At 36.9% G+C, this 24,055-nt stretch overlaps 2 protein-coding genes across 3 annotated transcripts in view; one reads left to right on the top strand and one right to left on the bottom strand.

The window, feature by feature from the left end:
* The window catches only part of Oamb (Octopamine receptor in mushroom bodies), a 105,322-nt gene extending 93,367 nt beyond the window's left edge, over nt 1-11,955 (bottom strand). For both annotated transcript variants that reach the window (XM_069041129.1, XM_069041127.1), the window contains exon 1: nt 11,543-11,955. The gene's annotated coding sequence lies outside the window, so the exon portion shown is untranslated. The remainder of the gene's footprint in view (nt 1-11,542) is intronic.
* Nucleotides 951-24,055, top strand: part of Rabex-5 (Rabaptin-5-associated exchange factor for Rab5) — a 44,403-nt gene continuing 21,298 nt past the window's right edge. Inside the window, exon 1 of the mRNA XM_069041121.1 lies at nt 951-1,043. The gene's annotated coding sequence lies outside the window, so the exon portion shown is untranslated. The remainder of the gene's footprint in view (nt 1,044-24,055) is intronic.

The following is a 24,055-nucleotide window of genomic DNA, read 5'->3' as shown; positions in this document are numbered from 1 at the left end:
GAATGCATAATTCCCCCGATAATTAATTCCGAATGAATAATAATTTTTTAATGCCGCCCCTCGATCGGCGATCGTGCGTCGGGGGTGGCGTAAAAGGGCCTCGGATGGATGCGGTTGTTAGACTGTCAGACTCGGCTTTAAAGCCACCACTCGATCTTGCGGAACTCTTCCATCTCACTTCGACCCACTTTGAATACTAATACGAGAGGAAATATTTTTTGCTCTGTGTGTTCTTTCCGTCGCTTTCGATGGCATTTGCATTTAATATCGCCGCAGATTCAGCCGCGATTTCGGCTTAAAGTTTTGTAGCTTTAATAGTTCGGAATGCTGTCGGGAATTTTAAATTGCGCGTCTCGCTAGCACGGCGGCGGCGGTGGGATTGAACCCGCCAAAAATTCACCACCAATAAAATATGTCCCGCGGGGGCGGCCGAACGCAATGCGACCATAATCCCGGCGACGGAGCGTCTGCAAATCGCCGCCGATGACTTGAACCGATTCCAAAGAAAACCGCCCCCACGCCAGAGTACGCTCCAGCGCAAATTAAATGCACGCCTGTCGGTCAAGCGATAATTTTACGACGCTGTTTACGCCTGTCGCTTGTCACCGCTTTTATCTACGCTGTTTACTGAAAATGTCTGCACTCGTCCTGACAAACACTCCTTCCGCAAACAATCGCGGTCATTAAACGATTATCGAAAGAAGAACGTATTGTCTCTATCGCGATTATTACTTTTGCAACTGTTATTGCGTCGACACGTGGGGCATTTATCGACACTTGTTCATATTTTACAGCGAATTGTGTTATTGAAAAATAATAATTAGTGTCAGTATCGCGAGGACGTCCAATAGAATTGGTTTTATCACCGGAACGAGGCTAAAATGACATTTCTATTAGCACAGAACTCTTGACATTGTAGTGGTTCGATAATAATTCAATGTGAGTTTTTTTTCAGTCTGCCGCGACGAACCGAAGTGTTTTCGCTGTCCCATATTGTACTTTGTACACAGCATTCAGGCCGGGTCGACGTCTGGAACAATCAAGTAAGTGTGCGGTTTTGGGTTCGGCTATAACAAAATTTGTGAAACCAAACAACGATTTGTTGGTGGAAATTACACTGTACACAAGACTCACAAATGATGTTACGTTGTAAAGTACTGTTTTCTCAATTTCGTTGTAAGTCGTAAAATTTTATTGCATATTGTGAGTTGGGTTTGAAAAGGTTGGGAAGCGGCGCCTGCTTAAAATATTACCTGCAAGATCTTTAATTTAAAGTACCATAAAGTTTTACAACCTACAACGAAATTGAGAAAACAGTAAGACACTATTTTAGCTATACTCTTTTCTAGAAAATTTCGTTGGTCCCAAAATGACCTGAAACTTCTAGATTTTAATAAATTGCAATAATGATAATCAAGTTCTTGTGTTTAATTATTTTTGTTTGTTGTCCCTCTATGTCGTTCGTTTTGGGGACAAAATAAATCTCAAATGTTGTTTTAAGCTCCAAGTTAATTTCTTTTGATTGATCGGGTAAATAAAAAAAATGGTACAAGTGGACGAGAAGTCAATACTTTACAAATTTGCCGCCGTTAAAGTTTAGTGACTATTAGTAAGTTGTTGGTAGCGCTGGTTTCCCGCAGGGGTCGCCGGCAGCGCCCCAGGCGGCCGCGCCGGACAGCAGCGGCGAATCTGTCAATCGGAAAGTTCTAAAATCGAGTTTTGCTCAAATTGACCGGAAAACATGAATCCGTCGCTGGTAATGAAAATACGAGAGCCTACCCGGAAACGTTGGGCAACAATGCCGCCGCCACATTTCCATCAACCGTCGGGAAATAAAATTTCTCCGATTTTCCCGTGAAACAGCCCCTCAGATTAATCCCGTCCCGGAGCTGTTCCGGTCCCGTCGCACGATGGGAGTCTTTAATTGTCGCCGGCTGATTGACGCCGCCCGGAGTTGGAATTCCGGGCGAGCCGGAGGTTTTTCAGCGCCCGAGCGGGCTATAAATATGTAAATAAATCGATGGTACAACATAAAGGAAATGTGATTATCATGCTAATATCAAGCCTGGTTTGATACCTGTCGATCTCAATAAATGCAAAACGTATCCCATTTCGAATTTACAGAGGAATACAGAATTTATATTCCATTCCGGAATGCACATAATATGATTACGGAGTAAGTTTATGTGACGGGTATTGATCCGCAGGGCTCTTAAAAATCACCTCGCCGAAAAATGTTTCGCGGTCCAGATCCACTTCATGCGAGTCTCCAGTTTCGAGTATCGGTAAATACAATTAGGCGTTTTATCGCAGGTGAGTGTGTTTACTTTGCGGACCATCTGCTGTTACAATTGCTAATAAAGTGCATTAACAGACTTGGCAAATTCTGGAGGGATCCAGTTTCGCACCGAAAATTCGAGCGAGTGAACATGCGACTTCTAAAAATACCACTTAAATTAAGAATAACCATAATTCAAGCGCGTCACGCAATTCGGTACTTTCTGTACAATCGGTAATCACACTGTCCACCATCGACGAAACGCCGCCACCGATTGTTAAAGACGCTCAATTATTGACGGGGGCAGCTCCCTCCCGGATCTCGGCCGCCCCGAATTAGAAAAGCCGATCCGGATCGATGCGGGGATTAGGAGCGGTGAGAATTTTTAAGGGGAGTTTTTAGCGTCGCCGACGATGACGTAGGAAAATATAGCGGAACATAATCTCCTGAGCCAAATGACGGTCCTACTAATACCCTAAATGTGGAGGGTCGATCCCGACAAGCATCTCATGTCGGTGCTCAGACGAGATTTGCATTCATTGGATTTTCTTGATAGGCAATTAGGATTTTTTTTTCGTTTTTGGAATGGTCCGAGCTCGATTCGGGTGATCGATGAACGTCGCGATCTGGTCGATGACGATTTTCAAGGGGAAAACAACGAGTTTTTCCGTCTTGTTTGGTCACTTTCATTAATTAATGGCGACGTTAATAATCGAGGCGCAATCAAAAACATATCGAGGCCTGTTTGTTTTGTAATATTTTATGTAAATTGTGTTCAGGGTGGAAGTATGATTTTATTGGGAGACAAGGAAGGAGAAGGTTCGGGAAGCTATTTTTATTTTCGAAGTGGAGACTGGACCAAGACAAATGATGATGCAATGAAGAATACTGTAAATGATAACGATGAGGAAAAGAAATATCTTGGTCAGGAACTTGGACTGGATAAATAATCCGATGGGTATGAAGGTCTAGTTGTGATTTTAATCGTGCACAAGCAACAAGTTGAAGGAAAAAAGCAGAATGAGGATGATACTGTTGAGATATTAAAACAACATAGTTGAAGTAGGTAAACACTCGAAACAAACAGATCAATTATGAGTAAATATAAAATATGATAAAAAGAAATGTCAAGACATCTGTTTATATCTTGGGCTTAGTAATAATTGGATTGGCTTACCAGAGTGTAGAGAGAATTAAAATTGAACTCTTCTTTTGGTATTAAAAGTTTCAAGACAAATCCAAAAGAGTTATGTGTATGACAAGGAAGGAAAGTGTAGCATTTATTTCTGCGGGGAAGGTTTAATCATCCCAAGTATTTGGAAAATAGATTTTTCGAAAATAAAATGCTTTAATTCACCTTTCTCAGAATTAGATCATTAGAACGTGGTGTCATAGTGAGCACACTTGCAGTTATCATGGATTTATAAACAGTTTATTTTATCATCGCTGGTTGTGTCTTTTGAAGGATGGATTCCGATAGTGACTTCCAGGAAATCTTTTCATACGATTTCTTTTCTTCCAGAATTTTGTTATTTGCTCTCCGGGGTTTCGGATTCCTCATTACAAACATAAAAATAACAATTCCAAAAATTAACATCTTTTTCCTATCTTCCACCCCTTTCTTTTTCTATGCTTTCCCTCCTCTTCCATATCTCTTTCATCCATTGTATCTCCCTTCCGTCTTCATTCTGTATTTCTTTCTCCCTGTTCCTTTCTCTCCCTCTCTCTCTCTCTCTTTCTCTCCCTCTCTCTCTCTCATTTCGCTACATCCATTCCACATATGCTCAATTGTCTCGCTGTCCTCATAGCACATTCTGCACCTTCTTTCATCTCCTTCCATCCAATATCTGTTTTCTCTCTCCTTGTTCCCACATCTGAATCTCGCCATTATTTTTCTTTCTCTTGCACTCTCCTTCTCCAGGTACTTCGGAATTTCCTCTGTCATACACCCCTCATACTCCCTGTTGTATCTGGATTCTTTGATTCTGTCCCTTCTTTCTTGCTTGTTCTACATTCATCCATCTTCCTTTTGCCCTTAATCTTTCCACTTCTTCACTGGCACACCCGTTTCTCTGATAGTATTTCTCTCTCTCCTTCTTTATCGTGTTTTTTTCTTTTTTCTACAGCATTCCGTCAGTATCCTGCACTCTTCCCTTCCACCCATTTTGTCTTCAAACTTTGCTCCTCTCTTTCCCGCTTTCACTTGCACTTTCTCTTGCACTTTCTCTTGCACTTTTTCTACCTCTTCTCGTTCCCTCCATCTCTAGATCTCTGTCCTGTACATCAATATACTCTCTATCATGGTCTAGATCTACAACACCATTCTCCTCCTGAAATCACCTCCCCACTTTCTCTCTCCTATTCCCCAAACACATCCACAATTTGATTTACTACTAAAAAAATTAATGAGATCTAAGGATACCACTGTTGGATGCAGGGTAAAGAGGTCTTTTAAAAAATATAAGATTTGACTCCTGTTACTATTTTAAATTCTCGGTTTCCCCCTTGCGCCACCACTGGGTCAAATAGAAAAGTGTGACAATTTAAAAGTACAAAAAATGCAAAAGTTGCCAAAATTTAAAAATAGTTGTTTGTGCAACTAGTCATGAAAGTCATACTTTTTTTTCACGAATTTGCAGATTGATTAACGAGGGCGTAACCCGAGTTAATCAAGCAAACAAGTGAAAAAATGAGACTTTCATAACGTGTTGTACTCGTACACACTATTTTTTTTGCATATCGATGCAAGTTGAGAAATTTGGTCTAAAAGGATTTATGAAACATTAAAAAAAAATAGGTATGCTTTGACAATCATCTCCAAGGAGATGGAATAAAATGATGCAAAAAAGTACTACATACTTTCACTACGATTTTTCGTATAAAAAAGTGCTACTTTCACTACGATTTTGCTTGTAAAAAAGTGCCACTTTCATTACGATGTGCAAAAAATACATATACATACATATCTTTTTCGAAGGTCCTAATTAAAAATTTTGTTCGAAAAAATGAAATGAATTTATTTCTTGGAATACTAAAGCGAAAAAATTTTGAAAAAATCTGACATTTGTGAAGTAAGTTAGGATCTTCTCTAATATTATTTATTTTAGAGGAACCAAAATTAGACAAATTGTCTAATGACCAATAATATACAATATGTGAATTATTGAAATAAAATATTAGGAAGCAGATATCTGTCTTGCTCTTTTTCTTAAGTTGCTGCTGCACAGGATAAACATACAGCGAACATGAGATGCTTCTGGAATGTTTAAATTTTTCTCTCATTCCATCGGGTGTTCATTTAAATTTCTCCTCAAAGTTGGCGTTAAAGAGTCGATTGTGAACGCACCAGAGTAAAAACACAAACAACACAAAAAGTGAGGTTAGATTTAAACAGCTGATCCGTAATCTGTAATCCGTGGTGCGTTCACAATCGACTCTTCAACGCCTACTTTAAGGATACATTTAAATGAACACCCGATATTTCATACAAGATTTTATTTACTTTATTTACGAACAACATGAGGTAAAAGCGAGGAAAAATGTACCTACGGTAACTAATTCAGATGCACGTGGGAAATTCGACAAGAAAATCGCACGCCAACGCCAAGTTATTACTCGATGAGCGGTATTTATTGTATGTCAAACTTGCAATGTTCGAGTTTGGTTGGTTGGTAACAGTGATTAAAAAAATGTTTTGGCCGATGACATGCCCGAACTTGTAAAAAATGTCCGGATTGTTTTTGTTGTTTTGTTGAAGGCATGTGATTCTTCTAAAAACTAATAATACTCGTACATCAACTCAATTAAAAATATATTGTTTTCATCCCTGTACCAAAAATTCTGGCTTCGTCGCGCTAGAAAAATTGAAAATTGAAATCTAAACAGTCTCTCAATTTTCTCAATGGCAAACTGCAGTACATCGTCGAAGTGTGTAATTTTTCTGAAGCTTTTGCATGTACAGTAAAAGCTCCCATGAGCGGACACCGTCGGTCGCCAATTTTTTGTCCGTTCAACAGAGATGTCCGCTCAAAAGAAATATATCTCGTTCAAAGGAAAAAATAGATGTAGGCCATAATATTAAGTAATAGTATGATTCAATGAGCGGATAATGATAACTAATACTCGTGAGGATGATTTTGTGCACGAGCCGCAGCCGAGTGGCGTAATTTATCCAAGCAAGTACATTTCCTACGACTATGAAGAGAAATTGATAAATAAGATTCATTAGACAAACTGAAACTGACATTTTAAAATTATTACTTTGTTTTGCGAGTAGTCTTCATAAACTAGTTTATGTTTAAACCTTCTCTCTTAGAAACTTCTTTTTTGGTTGACATTTGTTTTATTCGTTTTCGATTGCCATTTCGCTGTAAACTCTTCTCTTCTTTACAATGAGAGACGCTTAAGTTTTTCCATATGCCTGTTTTTCGAATTCATTTTAACTTTACCCACTACATATGTATTGCGCAAGTTATCACGAGAGCAAATCATACACTAATAAGAGTAAGTCAAAAAATGTTGATGCATGTAAAACGAGGCGACTAGCTCGGGCTGGTGGCGATTACCTGGAGCCGCGTCCGCCTAAGGGAGCTTTATTTTCAAAGAGGGGGGAAAAACTGCTGTCCGTGTCCGTTCAACAGAGTGTCCGGTCAATAGAGATGACTTTCTTAACAAACCTATATGAATTAAAACGGTGCCCAAAGAACTGTCCGTTCGATAGAGCTGTCCGTTCATAGGAGCTGTCCGTTAAGGGAGCTTTTACTGTACTTAGATAACGTGTAACCTCAGCCAGTAATCTCACCGTCAGCGGTGTAACCTCATCCGCCGCCTCGCCCCGTTGTAATTTTTCCGCGTACGCATGTAATCTTCAATAATCTGGAATAATGGCGGGCAAAATTAATTCGGTGTAATCTTCGATAGCGCATAAATCAGGAGCAGTTTACCCCTCGCCCTCACCATTACCGACTTAATTTATGTCAGATGGGAAGATTGAAAAACGTCTAAATTTAACCGGTCCAGGTCCGGAGTTTCCGATCGATTGGCGATCGATTACCGCCGGCAAATTTCAATCCCGTCGCATTTTAATTGTGTGCATAAAGGCGCGTAATAAATGTAATTCAATTATGGTCTGACACGGCATTAACAGCGACGTTGGAACTAATTTGGGCGTTCGATGCAAGTAGGTAGTGAGTGTCTGACATGTTGTGCCTCATTTACATTGGGAAACTTGTAACTGTTTAATTTAGTTTAGGCGAATATTTCCCCCGTTCGTTCGGGGAATATGATCGCTTTTGGAAGTTGGAGAAGTAGTCGGGGGTGGGTTCGTCACGGCTCCTCGAACAAACAAAAACAAGCGCGGATTTTGTTGTTAATAAATCGGCGATTAAATATTCATCGGGGAGGAGAGTAGCGTGCCGCACGAATTAATGATATGAAGATGGCGAAAGGACAATGGCGATCGGGACTACTGTTAGAGTCTTGCGCCGTTAATTGTCGGAAACGGAAATAGACGATCATTAAGCCACTTAAACGAGCGGTATAACAACAATCAAGGTTAATTGATTATTTTAACGACTGCAATGACGGATGATTGATTTATGACCTGACTAGGACAGGGACTATGATGTACGGGCGGACACTTCGCACCATATTTAATGCAAGGGCGAATTTTCGATCAAATTATTCAACCGACGTCGAAAACATAAAGCAGGGACAGGACCGTGTTGGCCCAAGGTAAACACTCCACGAAATCTGCAAACTTTAGCTTTCTACGGTTTTGACGACATATTTTGGTGCGACACAAAAGAAAAAATATTTTGCAAGTACATACGTGGATGTTTACGAAAAATATAAGTTTTTGATGATCTGTGGGAAAATTCCAAAAAAGTATTCGTTACAGAAACAGACAAAAAATCATTTACAGGAATGAGTTAAAAGGTGGGAGGTATCAGGCGTTCAAATGAAAACCTGGGCTGAGTAAGCGTTGAAAAAAGTAAACCATTTGGAACAGTGTAAAGTCTGAGTTTCCCGCCATTTGACACGAATGACATTTGTTTATGTTTATATTTGAACATGTTTGTTTTTGGCAAAGGGTGGCCTTAGATATTTGCTTCGAGAATAGGAATCATTAGTTATTCTATTTTTATGTAAAACATTGCAAAGAAAAAAAACAGAAAGATTTTTCGTTTATAAATTTTAGGTTAGCTGTCAACATGCTCTAATTAGAACTGTCAATCTACACATTAAAAAAGCAAAACAACTGACGGTTCCAACGCCTTCCCAGCCCAGGATTTAGTTTAAATGTCTAATCTGCTTGTAAAAAAATGTCAAAACGTTACACGAAAAAAAAGTACTTTTTAATTTTTGAAATCATCAAAATTATCAGGAAATTGTGACAACCACAGCAATGTAAGCTTTTCCCAAACGTTTTTTCTTTTTTCCGATGCTGACTATATTGTTAAATGAAGTTTTTATTAACTGAAAAATATTTGTGTTATTGCCTTAAACAAGTCTGCTCGTTATTCCTTATAAGTAACATTAATTCAAGGTCATTGATATCTGTTTATGGTTGTATTGCACCGAGTGTAATTATTTTTTGTTAGGTTGCCAACAGATTTTAAGATTTATGTTGGCATACCCCATTTTCAAATTCAAATACGGCCAACCAAAAATCAAATAAAACAAAGTTGTAGAGCATTTGCTCTAAACCGTTTTTTTTTCCTTTTTTTAATAATTTTAATTCACGTTAACAAAACTCGGTTTCACCATTATTTTGTAAAATCTTATTTACAAGACTTTCTAACCTACAAAATAAATCAAGAGATGACATGTTGACAGTGCCGAGGCTTACCAATTGCGCAGGAATGCCAACCCACTAAATTTACTTCAATCATTTATAGTCACTTGGCACTTACTCTGTTTCGGCTTACTTATTTCGCCAACACCACATTATTTTGTCAACCTGACGTATGTTTTGACAGCGAAGTTGTTATCATGAAGGCGACGATGGAAACTTCATTTTCAAAATTTGAAAAGATGCCTTCGCGGAAAAAGCTAGTGGGCAACCCCTCACAGAGCGTGAAAAAATTACCCTGATTGGGTACTCCGAAGGGTTGAAAGGTGACAAACCTGATTTGAGTAAGAAAACCGCGCTGGACATTTCAATTACGTTAGACAGACATAACCTCAATTTTTTATAGTTTTGACACTGACAGCTGATTTAAAAAAATAGACTGTATGTACCTACTTACAACAGTATATGAAAAAAAATATGAAATAATATTTTCGATGCAGTATTAATATAAATAAATAAAGAAAAAAAATTGAGTAAGTTGTGTTTTTAGCGCCATCTGGTATATTTCCTTAATTTTTCATATCTTCACAACACAAAACTAATTTCAAGTTCATAAAAATATACTTTTCTCTGTTTCTAATTCTTTTTTTGGCTCTAAACATTTTTTTGTCTCTAAATTTTAGGTTAGCTGTCAACATGCTCCAATTAATTTACGCTGTAAAAAAGCACAACAATTGACGGTTTCCAACGCCTTCCCAGCCCAGGATTTCATTTGAACGCGCGATATTTCCGTCATCTTTTAAATGCCCACTATTTTCTGGAATTATTACATATTTTAATTATTTCATAAAAGTCAAAATTCAAAATTTTAATTTCTAAAGTACCACCCGTTATTTATAAAGAAAAAAAAAAAATTTCGATTTTAGTGAGTCGCGTAAAATATTAATAAGGTACATAATAGTAATCCTGCAAGCGTTAAGACATGAGAATAATTTAATGACCATCTGGTATATTAAAACAAATTTCATTTTTCAAACGCTTTTCATCTTTTTTCCGAAAATAGTCTTGGAAACAACATTTCCCTGCTTATTTACGCACAGGAAAATTGAATTTTCCGCACTAGTACTGTAAAGACTACAAGACGCAAAATAAATTTTTTCATTGTTTTTTACTTTGTAACTATAGTTGCCCACAAAGTTGACAAACTTGATTTTTGTAGAATTTGTAAAAAAAATTTCTAAAATTTGTAAATTTCGTCTTTTTTACGATTTCCGGAAAAATTTAATACAAAACACGTCAGTAAAATCTCTTACTTGCCTCGTATTTCAATTTAGCTCCTCTTCAGTAATGTGAGATTTTCCTGACTTTTATGTAAATAAGTAAATAAGTCATATTTTGTTAATTAATGTTAATAAAAGAGAAACAAAACTGCGTTTTACAGCCATATTATCGTAAGAGGAATATAATATACTCAGTTGCTCATGAAGAATTATATTGACAATGATTTTGTTCGCGCAGGGAATTTACCCCCTGAATTTTTATCGAAGGTAAAATAACAAAACCTAATTTTTTTATCATATAAATTTTTCAATTTTACGAAAATTTTTTGCTCTGACAATTTTACGCGTTAAATTTGGACATTTTTATCCTGGTTAGGTCCGAGAGCTTTAGCTCGAGGCTTTAACCTTTGAATAAAAATACCCAAATATCAACGAGTAAAATTGTCTAGGTAAACAAAAATGTTTAAGCGAAAATTGCGAAATTTATCAGATATCGAAAAATTGGGTCGTATTATTTTTGGCAAGATTAATTCCAGAATACAAACTTTAACGTTAGGTAATTATTTATTTATAAAACAGTTATTAAAAACACAATTATTAAAAACAATTTGAGATGACAGAGTAGTAGGACGGTTTTATCGCGATAAATATTTTTGATTGGATGAAAGCAAGCACTCTGATTGGCTGAACCCGCACATTTGATGTACGTGGGAATTAATCGCGACTAATTTTCATTTCACAAAAAGTTTTTGAGTTTCGAAAAAGTGAGGTTGGATTCCTTTAACATCAAAATCAAAAGAAGAGTAAACTAAGAAGAGTAAACTGCACAGGAACCTTCGCAAAAAACATTAATTAATTTCGATCCTTGGGTGTTGCGCTTTGGCGGCATTTAAATTTTTGACGTTTCGAGCTTTATCGATCGATTTTTTCCGTAACCAACCGATTCGGTTCGGAATTCTGATAGTCCGGGTTTTTCCGCGACGAAATGTCAAACTCCCCGGGAAGTTCGTTATTATCCGGAATTCTTGTTGCTACAAAACAACGCCTAATTAGAATTTCCCGGTTCAAGTTCACTCATTCAGCAGATAGAGGCGGCGGCGGCGGCGTAATTTATTAGATCGATTGTTTGGAGTCGAGATTTGAACGAAACACATAAAACTTGCCTTGTACGTGTAAAATAAATGTAATTACCTCGAGGAGAGAAGTTCCTCCGAATTAATTCGATTGGAGGCGTCGTGGAAGCCGCGTCGCGCACCAGCACCACCCCGACGACACCTTCATTATCGCATTCTGTTTGCATACTTTTTGGCACTCGAAGAACACGAGCGGCTGCGGCGGAATTACGCGCGCCGCCAACGTAATTGCAGCACAAATCCGGCGACGGTTCTGCACCGGACCGCAACTCGGCGGGCTCCGCGGCCCCTCCTTCGCGGCGAGGATCCTCAGACGTGTCTGGGTCTAGGATAAGGCACTCGCAAAAAATGTCCACAGTCGACGGTAAAAGCGTTTGGTTGTAATTAAGACGATTATCGGGGAAAAGCGCGATACAGGTTGCGATTTAATTGCTCGTTGCATGTGCGGTCAATTAGCGAAACACTGTGTTTTCAATGTAAACAACAACGAAGAGAATTTGGAAAGGGAAAATTGGTCGAGACGAATTAGCGAAGACAATGGGCTTGACGGAGGTTAATAAGAAAATTGCAGTCTTTATTGCTGTCACGATTAATTTCGGATGGGCGGTCTGGCCGGATTTGAATAAAAATGAAATAAAAACGATAAATCGCCGGGGCATAAATAGAGACGGTATGGAAATGGAACCAGACTTACCAAAAACAGAAAGTTAATGCTTTTGTGTTATTAGTTCGGAGTGAATCACGATGTCGGTTTCGACCATTTAGAAAAACAAGGCGCTGTATCCTTGTTCGGACCGTCTTATCTCCGAGGAACAACGAACCCACAAAACTTTGGAAACTCGAGACTAGGGATGGGACATCGAACACAAACATCGATGTTCAATATCGGTGTTGACATCGGTAGCGACCATCGATGGGTAGGAAACATCGAACAAAAAACATCGATATTTTGAAACATCGATGGTATTAAAAATTGGGGCGAAAATAGTCATTTGAACATATGAAATTAATAAATTGATAAAAAACATGTTTATTCACTGTTTAAAGTACAAAACTAAAATATCAAAAAATTAAAATTAGGTAGGTATCCAACTAGAATTACGAAAATTATAGATTCCAAAAGCTTCTATCAATAGATTGCAAAAATAATAACATTGACAACAAGAAGTCTTTCACTTTTCTTCTGTTCACTTTCAACTCAGACTCAGAATCAGAGTCAGAGAGACTCAGAATGAAACGCAAAAGCAAATGCGATGGCAGCGCCGCAGTGGAAAGTGGAAACAGATCAACCGATCCCGATTTGCGAAGTCAGGGCCAAATATACACGTGCACTTCCCAGAAGGGCCGTTCACGTCATCTCTTGGAAACTGTATTCCTGTTTGTTTTTTTTTTGTCGATGTTCGATGTTTTATTACGAACATCGATAAAATATTGATGTTTGAAAAAGAATACCATCGATGTCAAAATATCGAAGATTGAAATCAAAACATCGATGTTCGGCTAACATCGATGTATATCGCCCATCCCTACTCGAGACCGTTTCCAGCAGAAAACGACTCTTAAATCATTTGGTAAATGGTGTCGCAGGGCGAAAGGTCACTCGGGAGTTAACAAACAGAAATATGAAAAAGCGAGCGGTGCGGCACGCACTGGATACTGACGATACTTATCCGATTGATCAGTTCAAATATTCTTCTGGGTTCACCTTAATTGTGTGATATGAAAAGGCGAGCGGTGCGACACGCGCTGGACACGCACTGGACACGTCAAATGTCCGATTCATCAAAACGCGTTTACCAACTTCACGTCCAAATATTCTTCTGGATTTAACTTAATTGTGGTCCGTGTTAGGCAAAATAGCTTTTGTAAATTGAAGAGGACGTCGTCATTTCTGGTCAGCTCTTCCTACAAGATTAACGGATTATCTTGAATTGGGATTTTTCTGGATAAAAACCATCTGATGATACATGGGTCATTTCAAAAGTTATCAAAAGTTATCTGAATTTCAGCAAATGCGAGTCTGGGACATTTCAATAGTTATTTACAGTACGGTAGGGGCGAAAACTAGGTTGCGGGCACGAGGCACGGGCCGAGGGCCTGATTAGTTGGAGCGCTGTAAAATACCTACCGCACGAGATTTGTATTAGACTTTTCGCCTGACCAAATGTTTTATTTTGCACTTTTGCGCATTTCATGAAATAACAAATGAAAAGACTTTTTAACATACAGAGCTGCCAACCCGCTAGGTTGTATTTTCCCTACTATGAATATGATTATTTAGTAGTCAATAAAAAATAGTTATTTACATAAATCAGGAAAATCTCATATTACTGAAGAGGAGCTAAATTGAAATACGAGGCACTTTGTGCCGAGTATTTTAAAGCTCCGAGTCAAGTAAGAGATTTTACTGACGTGTTTTGTATTAAATTTTTCCGGAAATCGTAAAAGACGAAATTTACAAATTTTAGAATTTTTTTTTTACAAATTCCACAAAAATCAAGTTTGTCAATTTTGTTGGCAACTATAGTTACAAAGTCAAAAACATCGAACATTTTATTTTGCGTCTTGTAAAGTCTTTGCAGTACTAGTCCGGAAAATGCAATTTTCCTGCGCGTAAATAAGCAGGAAAATGTTGTTTCTAAGACTATTTTCGGAAAAACCAATTATCCGAAAAATAATACATGTAAAATATTTTGCAAGTGCATGGATGTTTCATATAAATATGAGTTTTTCAGATTCTGGAAAAAAATTCCAAAAAAAAAAACGGAAAAATGGAATAAATATGACTCATGAACTATTTTCGAACTTTTTTGCGAGCTCACAAATGTTTTTGGATTTATGGAAATAAGTACGAGACGCAGACGACAACGCATCAATGAAAATCTAGCTAAAAAATGTTTTTAACAGAAACTGCAGTTACCGTTAATTCACAGTGGAAAAAATGAGGGACTTTTTTCTTGGAAAATCTTTCGACAATGCTGCAAATTTTCTAAATTTCTGATTAAAAATTAGATTTTCGTAATCAATCTTAGAAATTTAAACCAATTCAATCCAAACTGAATGTATTAAGGATTTCTACCAACTTCTGGAAAAGTTTCTTGTTGTTACTTGCAAATATCTTTCAGGTCTCCACCTTTATCTTATTCATTATAAATGTCTTTTAAACTGCCAACATCTGTTGCGGATGATCTGCAACGTTACTCCTACCTCCTACACCCACATAAAAATAAACCATTACTGATTAAACACGAACATTAACACTAATCCTTAAGAGCAATATTCCCTTGTGTCACTTTCGTGTGATTAGTTCATTTAAAAATCGATATCGTGCTAAGCAAATTGCAGTTTCTAATTTCCAAACACCCAAACATGCGGTAGAGATCGCTTTGCATTTTTTATAACACTCCAAAATGTAATTCGACTCGTCGTTACTTCCTACATGTCAAAAATAGCTGTTTACGCAACAAGTGGGATATAGACGATATTACGGCACACATGTGAAGTAGAATACCATTCATTACACGCGAGTAAAATACAATATTTTCTCTACGACCTTTAATAATTATTATGACATGCACATATTACGCTCTACAACAAATTTATAGTCTGGGCCATGACTTACAGCTGCAATTTTGCCACTGCCGTGGCTAATGAAAATTATGACATAACAGCTAGCGCACATCTAATGGATATTTCGCAAAACCAGGAGAATAGTATATTATTCAATGAGGGGGTAATGATAGCTGAGGTGAGGATGATATTGTTTCACGAGCCGAAGGCGAGTGACGTAATTCATCGGAGTGAGTGATAGCCATTATTCGCGAGTCAATATGTTGTAGTAGTTCCCACTGCAACACAATTAATTTCTGCCATTAATGCAAGCTCAACAACATTTTTCTTGCAGAAATACAACTTCACAAATATTCTTCTTTCCGGTTTTATTTTTTTTTTTTTGCTTAGATCCGTTTTGCCGTGATTACAGTCGGTAGTCGAGGACTTTCCTGTGTGCATCCGTAAGCATTAAAGTGACTGTAATGAACAATATTCCGTTTATAATGCTTCCACTGCGTATATCGCTGTATTAACGAGCGCAGTAGAGAAACACGAGTCTAGACACGTTTAACGTAAATTTAATAAGAGAGGAGAAACGAAATATTCAGCGAGTGTGATTGTCGCGAGTGTCGTTGTTGTGGAACAACGTCGTCGGCGAAGGTCCCACCAGGAGTCGATCCGTTGACCCTTGCGTTGTGCTATTTCGGTGTCGCGTGCCGCCCCCGAGAAACGATCGCGCGATTAAACAGACACGACTCGAAACCGACTTACACACAAAAATACAACAAAAGGTTCATTCCTCCAACCAACGGCAATAATCATTACACAAGTTCAGATCGTTCGTGTTCGTAAATCACGATAAAATCCCATCTAAATGTGGTGCACGACTGGTGAGTATACCTGTTGGAGATAAATTTATATTTTGGCCAAAAATAGCACTTTTTAAGTATCGTCAAAATCTGTAAAAAGATTACTTTGCATGTATGATGTAAAAAATACTCCTAGTTATTAACAAAGTTGCTGAAAATAATTTATTTAATACTGGTGCATTAAAATAGTATATTATTATACAAGTTTTATAAGACCGTATATTATGCACGGGCGGGTTTGAAGCACGCAGAGCGTAGCGCGAAGTGCTCTAAGTTAGCAAATGACAACACGTCTTATAAAACAAGTGTAATACAGTATTGCTCTGTTAGTTTTATGAAAATTTCTGTTTGTACGAAATTTCATTTCATATGGGGGATTTTTTTTCTATAATGTTTGGGTTGGTACTAGTGTTCTGATTATTATTATTCGCAACATACTTGCACGGTCACATTAAATGTGTACAATAATTACGAATTAGTATTTTAATAATGTTCAATAAAGTTTGTATTTTTGGTTATGTTATGTTTGACAAGTGACGTTTGATTTTGTTGGATATTCAAGGTCCACAGAAATTGCATAATACTGCCAATATGACAAAAACAAAGTTTCCAAAAACAGTATCTTAATAGCCTTAAAATGCTGTTTTTGGTATTTTAATAGAGTCATTAAAGACGCAAAGTAGAAAAATAACCTTTTACAAATCATAACAGTTGGTACATTTTCAATCCTAACGATAGTTATCGCTCCCATAAATGACACGTTGACGTTGTTGAACCAGGTCTTCTTTTTTTTACACCAGAAAAACCATTACCTTCGACAATACACATGACACAATCACATGTCACATGACATGTGACTACGTACCTGAGCCAGTGTTGCCAACGAGTTGAACCTTAAGATTACTGTATATCCCTAGATGTGGAATAAAAGACGAACATAATATTCTGATAAATGGAATAAAACAATTTTGATTAAAACATCAATTATACTAGTATTGTGAATTTTTATAATACTTATTTTTGGCTAAAATATCAATTTATCTCCAACAGGTATACTTAGTAGTCGCACGTAATAAAGGATCCTAAAGTGGATTCTTAAGGGTCGCTCTGGAGCGCCACCTAAAGACGAACTTCATGAATCTCGTCTGCTTATGCATTCCTCACCGTGAATCCCCGGGCTTTATGAGGGATGTGCAAGAAAAAAAAAATATAGATCGCGACCGAGGCGGTGCTGAATAATTCGCGATGATGAGATTTGTTTTTATGGATACAGCGTGCTTATTAAAGTCGAGACTTTCCGCATCTTTCCCACATAAAAATATATAAGATCTGGACTTTGATGTATTACAGGTAATAAAAGTTTTTCTTCGTCGATTCGAGCAAAACAAACAACAGTTTTTGACACCTAATTTAAAGTTGGGCGCTGCGACGTAGTTAGGGAGGTAACTTTTGCCGTGCCCTCGACCCTCGCCCCCTCGATCTCTTTTTTCGATTTTTCACTATTCGTCAAAAGTAATTACCAGAGCCGGCTTCGGCAGAAAGCGAATGCCGCGAACGAAACGAATTACCAGAAAAATAAAGAAATGTTATCGGCGAAAAATATTTGTACAATCTATAAATGTCAACTGTAGTGATGTAACACGAGACAGATAACAAAAAAATCATAAATAAAGTTATTGGTGCGAACTGGGCGGAAAGAAAATAAAAACATTCTGGTAAAAGGTATTGATAAGTTCTTGGCTTAATACAAAATTGACATTATCTCGAAACAATTTGTTGCGAATCTGATTTACAAATGTTAAAAAGACCATTCAAGGATAAATACTTTACTATTTATTAGGGTATTCTACGTCAGGAACAATAAACGATGAACCACCCTCGTACATCGTTCGATTTGCAATGAGAGTTGTAAAAACAAATTTCTGAAATATTATTGCTACCTACACGTCCATTACCACGTATTGTTATTTAGCATTCGATTTCTTTTGAAAACTTTGGATAATTATAAATAAATCAATCATGAATATTTTACCTACATTAAGCGAGGAATTGGTTCGAACTGGTTTGTGAATTCACTCGCTTTAACTATACTAAAAGATATTTTTACCGAAACGTGAAGAATGAAAACGTAATTATGACTGTTATTTTTAATCAATAACAATAGTTGTCCTTAATGTTAAAAGTTATTTCATCTACACACACACGATATTTACACAAACGACAAAAATATCGGTAAACATTTATTAAACTTCACTAAACCCTTCAAATTAATTTTTTGTTATTGTTTACTCATATTGCCTAGAATAGTTTCGTAGAACATTTGTCAAAAATTTACATAATATGTAGTTATTTACCCAAAAGAAAAAAATTCGCCTACCTTTGAAAGTAAGTTTCTCCACGCTCAAATTTATGTGGAAAGTAGTACTTTGCCACACGGTTCGAAATTGTTATTTACGTAACAAGTATAGAAAGTGATACTTTACTGAACAAGTATGCAGGCATATTTCAGCACGAGCGTTAGCGAATAAAAAATCAGTAACTTTGAATAGTTTTATTAGAGAACGGCAAATATTTTTTGTACTCATGGCCTTGAAAGCAATGCTTCCAACATCCAACGCTCGCTCCGAAACTAGTGCTTCCCGGTCGACTCGAATGTAAAAATTGCAAAAAATACTGGCCCTTGAGGCATTCAAAAAAAAATCTGTCTTAATAATAATAAAATTTAGTTCATAAAATATAACTTCCCTGGGTTTTCCTCCATTAAAAAATTACGGAAAGATTTATAATCGTTGAAAATTGTTCCTACAAAATTCACAAATTATTGCAAAAATTGAAATAACAAGTGAAGCAATTGTTTCGAATAACCGACGATCACTGCCTACTTGGTTTTGTGTTCGTTTATGTTTAATGTATTAAAACAAAAAAAATTAATTTAATTTTCGTACAAAAAATATTGTACGAACCACTTGCGTGAAGACATCTTCCGTTCATTCGCGCATTAATTAAAGGCACTCGCTCCTTCGTCACTCGTGCTTTAAAAAATGCGTTCATGCGGGTACATCGTCTTCCCGCACTTGGTTCGTAAATAACTATAACATGCTAGTGCGGAAAACACTTTTCATACACTTATATATTTACAATGTTCTATAATAATTAATTGTCATTGAATTTTACATCACAGAAAAACACTTTTTGAAATGACGTTCTTTTGTAGTTTTCTGTTTCCATGGCTACTTTGATACTTACCATCTTGATTAAGAAGTGATAAGTGAAGTCAAATTTCGAGGTTAACTAAATATCATAATTTCTTTATGTTTTCAATTTTAATTGAAAAACGCGTGGGTGTAGAAAAAATGTGTATAAACACGTGTCAAAATGACAATTTTCGTTCACACTCGTGTCGCAAAATTGTACTTTCCACACTAGTTTTACGCTATACTTCTGTGAAATTAATTTTTACATATTTTCTTCTTATTACTATTAGATTTGTACATTTAATTGAAACAACAACGTCCTCTTTACTGATTAATTCACTTTCATTTTCAAATATTTTGTTTTTTGGACCGTGAAACCTTGCTCCAATAAGGACTTCATACATATTACCAACAGTGAGTTGTTTTATACACTTTACATTACCGACAGAGGCGAACTTACCTCGTTTACTTTAACTTAATTTAAATATTGACCAGCGGTTAAGCTTTGAATTTAATTATTAATTATTATCTTTACTCCTTGATTTACCTAAAATTATTTTTCTCACGATTCTTTTACATTTCTGCTTTTTTTTCTGTGCAATAATTAATATTATTCTCTTTCACAATTTAATAAAACTCAACTATGTAAAAAACTGCACGATGACCTTTCCAAATAATTAATTCCTGAATTCATCAACTGTTGAATTAAATATTTCTCCAGTATCTCTGACCACGTTTCCATTATTATAAATAAAAATATTATTTAAAAATTTGTTACACAGTCTAGGACTGGTTTACAAATCTATGAGGGGCATGATGACCAACTCAATAGACCGGGACCAATGGCTTAACGTGACTTCCGAATCACGAGACAGAATATAGCCTTTTTTTTTAATTTTTTAATTTCGCCCTGGGTCGGAATCGAACCCACGACCCTCGCGTCCCTGAGCCGAAACGGACTCCCTTAGGCTATATTCTGCCTATTATTATTATTATTATTATTGCGTCTTCATACTAATTGTGTTTACGAAAAGAAAACAGTTTTTTAAAAGTTAAACCAAATTCTGCGTAAAAATGATAGCAAAATACAAACATTTCTAATTGCTCTTTTTATTCATATCCATAATCAATAGAGTGAGTTGTTTTCTTTTCGGATTGCGTCAACCCGAAGCGCAGCGAACCTGAATGAGGCCCTTTCATAAAAAAATGTCTACAGAAAATTATTACACAAAATTCTTGTTTCATCTCCGGTAGCTCTGCAGCCAGTAACACTTACTCCATGCCAAGATGTCTTGTAAAAATCCAGAGACTTGCCTCTTTAGTTTTCGGATACGTTTTTTTCGAGGAGTCTCGTCATTTACAGGAAAAACAAAATATCTTTTTTCTGTACTACAAAAAAAAATTCTTCTAAAGAAAATCACGCTTTTGTGTATCTCTATAGAAACGGTTGAAGTGGGTTTTTTTGTAACCGGAGTTGAAACACTTCAAATCCTAGGAGTTGAATTGTCCACGGGCGGCTCGACCGAGTCAAATTTAAGGTCATTTCAAGCTTTTTTCACGATTTATTTGTCAATAATTACAACAAATACTTAATAATTAAATTATTCCTATTAAAAGAAGCCTCTAAAAAAGCGAAATAACGAAATTATTACCCAATATTTAATCGGTGCCGCTGTGGTGTAACACGAGTCGCCCATGTGCATGGATGACAGATGTCAAAATCAAAAATAGCAAGATGGCCGTTCAACGTTAAAAAGTAAATGTTAGACTTTAGTAGACTTTACTAATACATATTATTGAACCTTCAAGAACTAATAATATTGCAACAAGAGAACTAGGAAGACAGAAAGGCCAAGATAGGTAGAAACTACAAATCACATGGCAGAAAACCTACCGAAAGACCACCGAAAAGGTGGAAGGACATTTGCATACAAAAAGAAGAAGAAGAATGAGAAACAGAGGTCCTGACCTACCCTTTCGGTAAATTTTCTCCTCATGAACACCACCTTAATCTGATCCGCTACAGCTTCTTCCCAGCTCAGTTTTATTCCGTTCGGTTAACTGAGCGGCGCGTTTAGGATTTTTTAATTAAAAGTACCACTTGGCATCAATAACGTAAAAGCTTCCTTTGGGAGCGTTGATTTATAACTGTGAAAGATATTGCCGCTCGGTGCTTTCAAACCGTATAAAGAGTGCGCCAGAAAAAGAAAATAATGACGCTTCCGGAATATTACGTCTCTTTGATTATTTCGAATTAACCGTGCTGTTGCGCCCTTCCGCACCGAAAACAATTTTCCTTCGGCCGGCGCATCCCTTCTCCCTCGCCATTAATTTTTCTTCTCGAGGGCGCTGCGTATTTATAAATATGTAGCGACGTCGTCGCGGGTCGCAACCCCGTTGGCAGTCGGCCACGGGGTTGTCTGTTGCCGCATGATTTATAACGCGGATCGCACGGAACGAATCGGATCCTCGGATCTGCACCCCGGGATTCCGGGGCCTAGACCCGGAGAACGCGTCGCAGTAATTTCTCGATAACGGCTTGTCAAAGACACTGTGCCACTGGAGGGAAGTTGGGTGGCGCGACGGAAAGAAAACAGGTGGCGAGGGCGGCGCAGATAAATTGCAATAACCAAAGCGGCAAGAGGGGTTCGTTAGCGCCGCAGCCGAAGATGGACACTTCAGGGACGGTAAATTAGGACGTAAAGAGAGGACACAGAAAGAAAGACCAGTAAAGGGAAAATAAAAATCGTACTGCCCAAAACACTTGACACAACAGATCTGAAAGAAGAATGCGTTAGTAACGTGAAAGAAGAAGAATTAGAAAACCAAAGACTAAGAAATTGGCAACAAGCCTGGATTTTAGAGACATCTTGGTGTGAATAACAACAAAAGAAAATGTTATTGAATCTACAGCTGATGGGGATAACACTAGATTTCTCTGCCATGATTGTCTGTTAAAATGAAATTTAACTCTGATTCACTACTACTATTTTTAAAGAAAAAGAATTTCGTTCGATATCTCCCTAGAAAATGAGTCTGTGTTCATAATTACTAGTGGGTGAAGGTTTCTCTTTCGTTCACTTCACTTTCGCTCATCGTTTTTCGTTCACTGTCTTTCACTCACTGGTTTTCATTCACTCATAAATTTTTCCAATTCTCTCTGATAACCTAATTTGGTTTTTTAGGCAACATTTGGTACCTCGCGGCACTTGCCTTTTCCAGGACATCAGGAACAAATAACTCTTCCATTTTTTCTTTTAGTTTTGACATTTTTAATTGAAAACGAGTGGATGCATAAAAAATATGTACGAACCACGAACACGTGTAAAAATGACAATTCTTTTTCACTCTCGTGCTGTAAAATTGTACTTTCCACACTGGTTTTACGATATACTTATGTGAAAATGTTCTTTACATATTTTCTTATTATTAGTTTTGTACATTTAATTGAAACAACAACACCCTCTTTACTAATTAATCCACTTTCATTTTCAAATATTTTGTTTTTTGAACCGTGAAATCTTGCTCCAATAAGGACTTCATACATATTACCAACAGTGTAGGAGTTATTTTATCGACTTTACATTACCAACAGAGGCGGACTTACCTCGTTTACTTTAACATAATTTAAATATTGACCAGCGGTTAAGCTTTGCATTTTAATTATTATCTTTACTCCTTGATTTACTTAAAATTAATTTTCTTCCCCATAATTCTTATTTTGACAACTTTTACCAACAATAAAACAATTTCTGTTTTTCTATAAACTGTTTTTTAATCAAAGACAACTCGATGAAAGTCACAGTTCAGCATCAAATAAACATTGAAAACTGAATGCAACTCGACCTGCAGCACATAGTGACCTATCTGAATAAATAATTCCTTCACTGTTTACAAATTCAACAACTGTTGAATTAAATACAGTGAAACTTTTCTTAACGGACACTTCTGAAAAGGCGACAGTTCCCTTGAGCAGACAAATTCAGATTTCCCGTAAGTTTCTTCACATTAAATTCTCTATAACGGACGCGGACAGCCTCGTCATTCAATTGAAAAGTCGGCGCATAAAATCTTGTATATCACACGTTCAGAAATTATTTTGCGAGCATTGGTACTTGCAACACTCGGCTACGCCTCGTGTCGCAAACCGTACTCATGCTCGCAAACATGCAGTTTCTGGACTAGTGATACAAATATTTTTTTATGGTCCATCCCATAATTCCAAACATTTCACACTTCTCTATAACGGACAATTAATCATTCCCCCTGGGTATCCGTTATAAGGAAGTTTTACTGTATTTCAATTAGTCTAGTTAGAATAGTGTCACTCTGGTTCACCACGCCCTGTTGAGAATGTACCTTTTTGCGAAGCAGAAAATGAATAAAGAAGAGAATTCTGATACGAGCAATTCGAGACTTTTTAAATTTTTGTTCGATTGGTCTAATTTTGGATGGAAAACTTTTGGACTTGACTGCGTAGAAGGATACAATGTGGTTCAACTTTTAAAAAGCTTTTATTCCTCTCATAAACAGAATTAGTACGAAGGTTTGATAATAATTAATAGAAACGTGGGCACAGATACCGGAGTAATATTTAATTCAATAGTTGTTGAATTTGTAAATAGGGAACGAATTGATTATTCGGATAGGTCATCATGTGCAGCAAGTCGAGCTGCATACACAGTTGTCAATGTTTATTTGATGTCGAACTGTGGCTTTCACACAGTTATATTTTAGTAGAGAAGTGATAGTAATAACTAATAATCGTATAAAAAATAGAATTTGTTTTGTTCATGATACCTAAAGTGTGTCACGAAATAAGAATTGTGGGGAAGAGGAGTAGAAATGTAAATTGTGTCGGTCAGGAATCACGAGAAAATTAATTTCTCGGTAAATTAAGAAGTAAACGAAATAATTAAAATTCAAAGCTTAACCATTGGTCAATATTTAAATCAA

Source organism: Tenebrio molitor, chromosome 3 (assembly GCF_963966145.1).
Source record: "Tenebrio molitor chromosome 3, icTenMoli1.1, whole genome shotgun sequence".
In the NCBI taxonomy this organism is placed as follows: Eukaryota; Metazoa; Arthropoda; class Insecta; order Coleoptera; family Tenebrionidae; genus Tenebrio; species Tenebrio molitor.
This window is presented reverse-complemented; position numbering and strand designations above follow the sequence as displayed.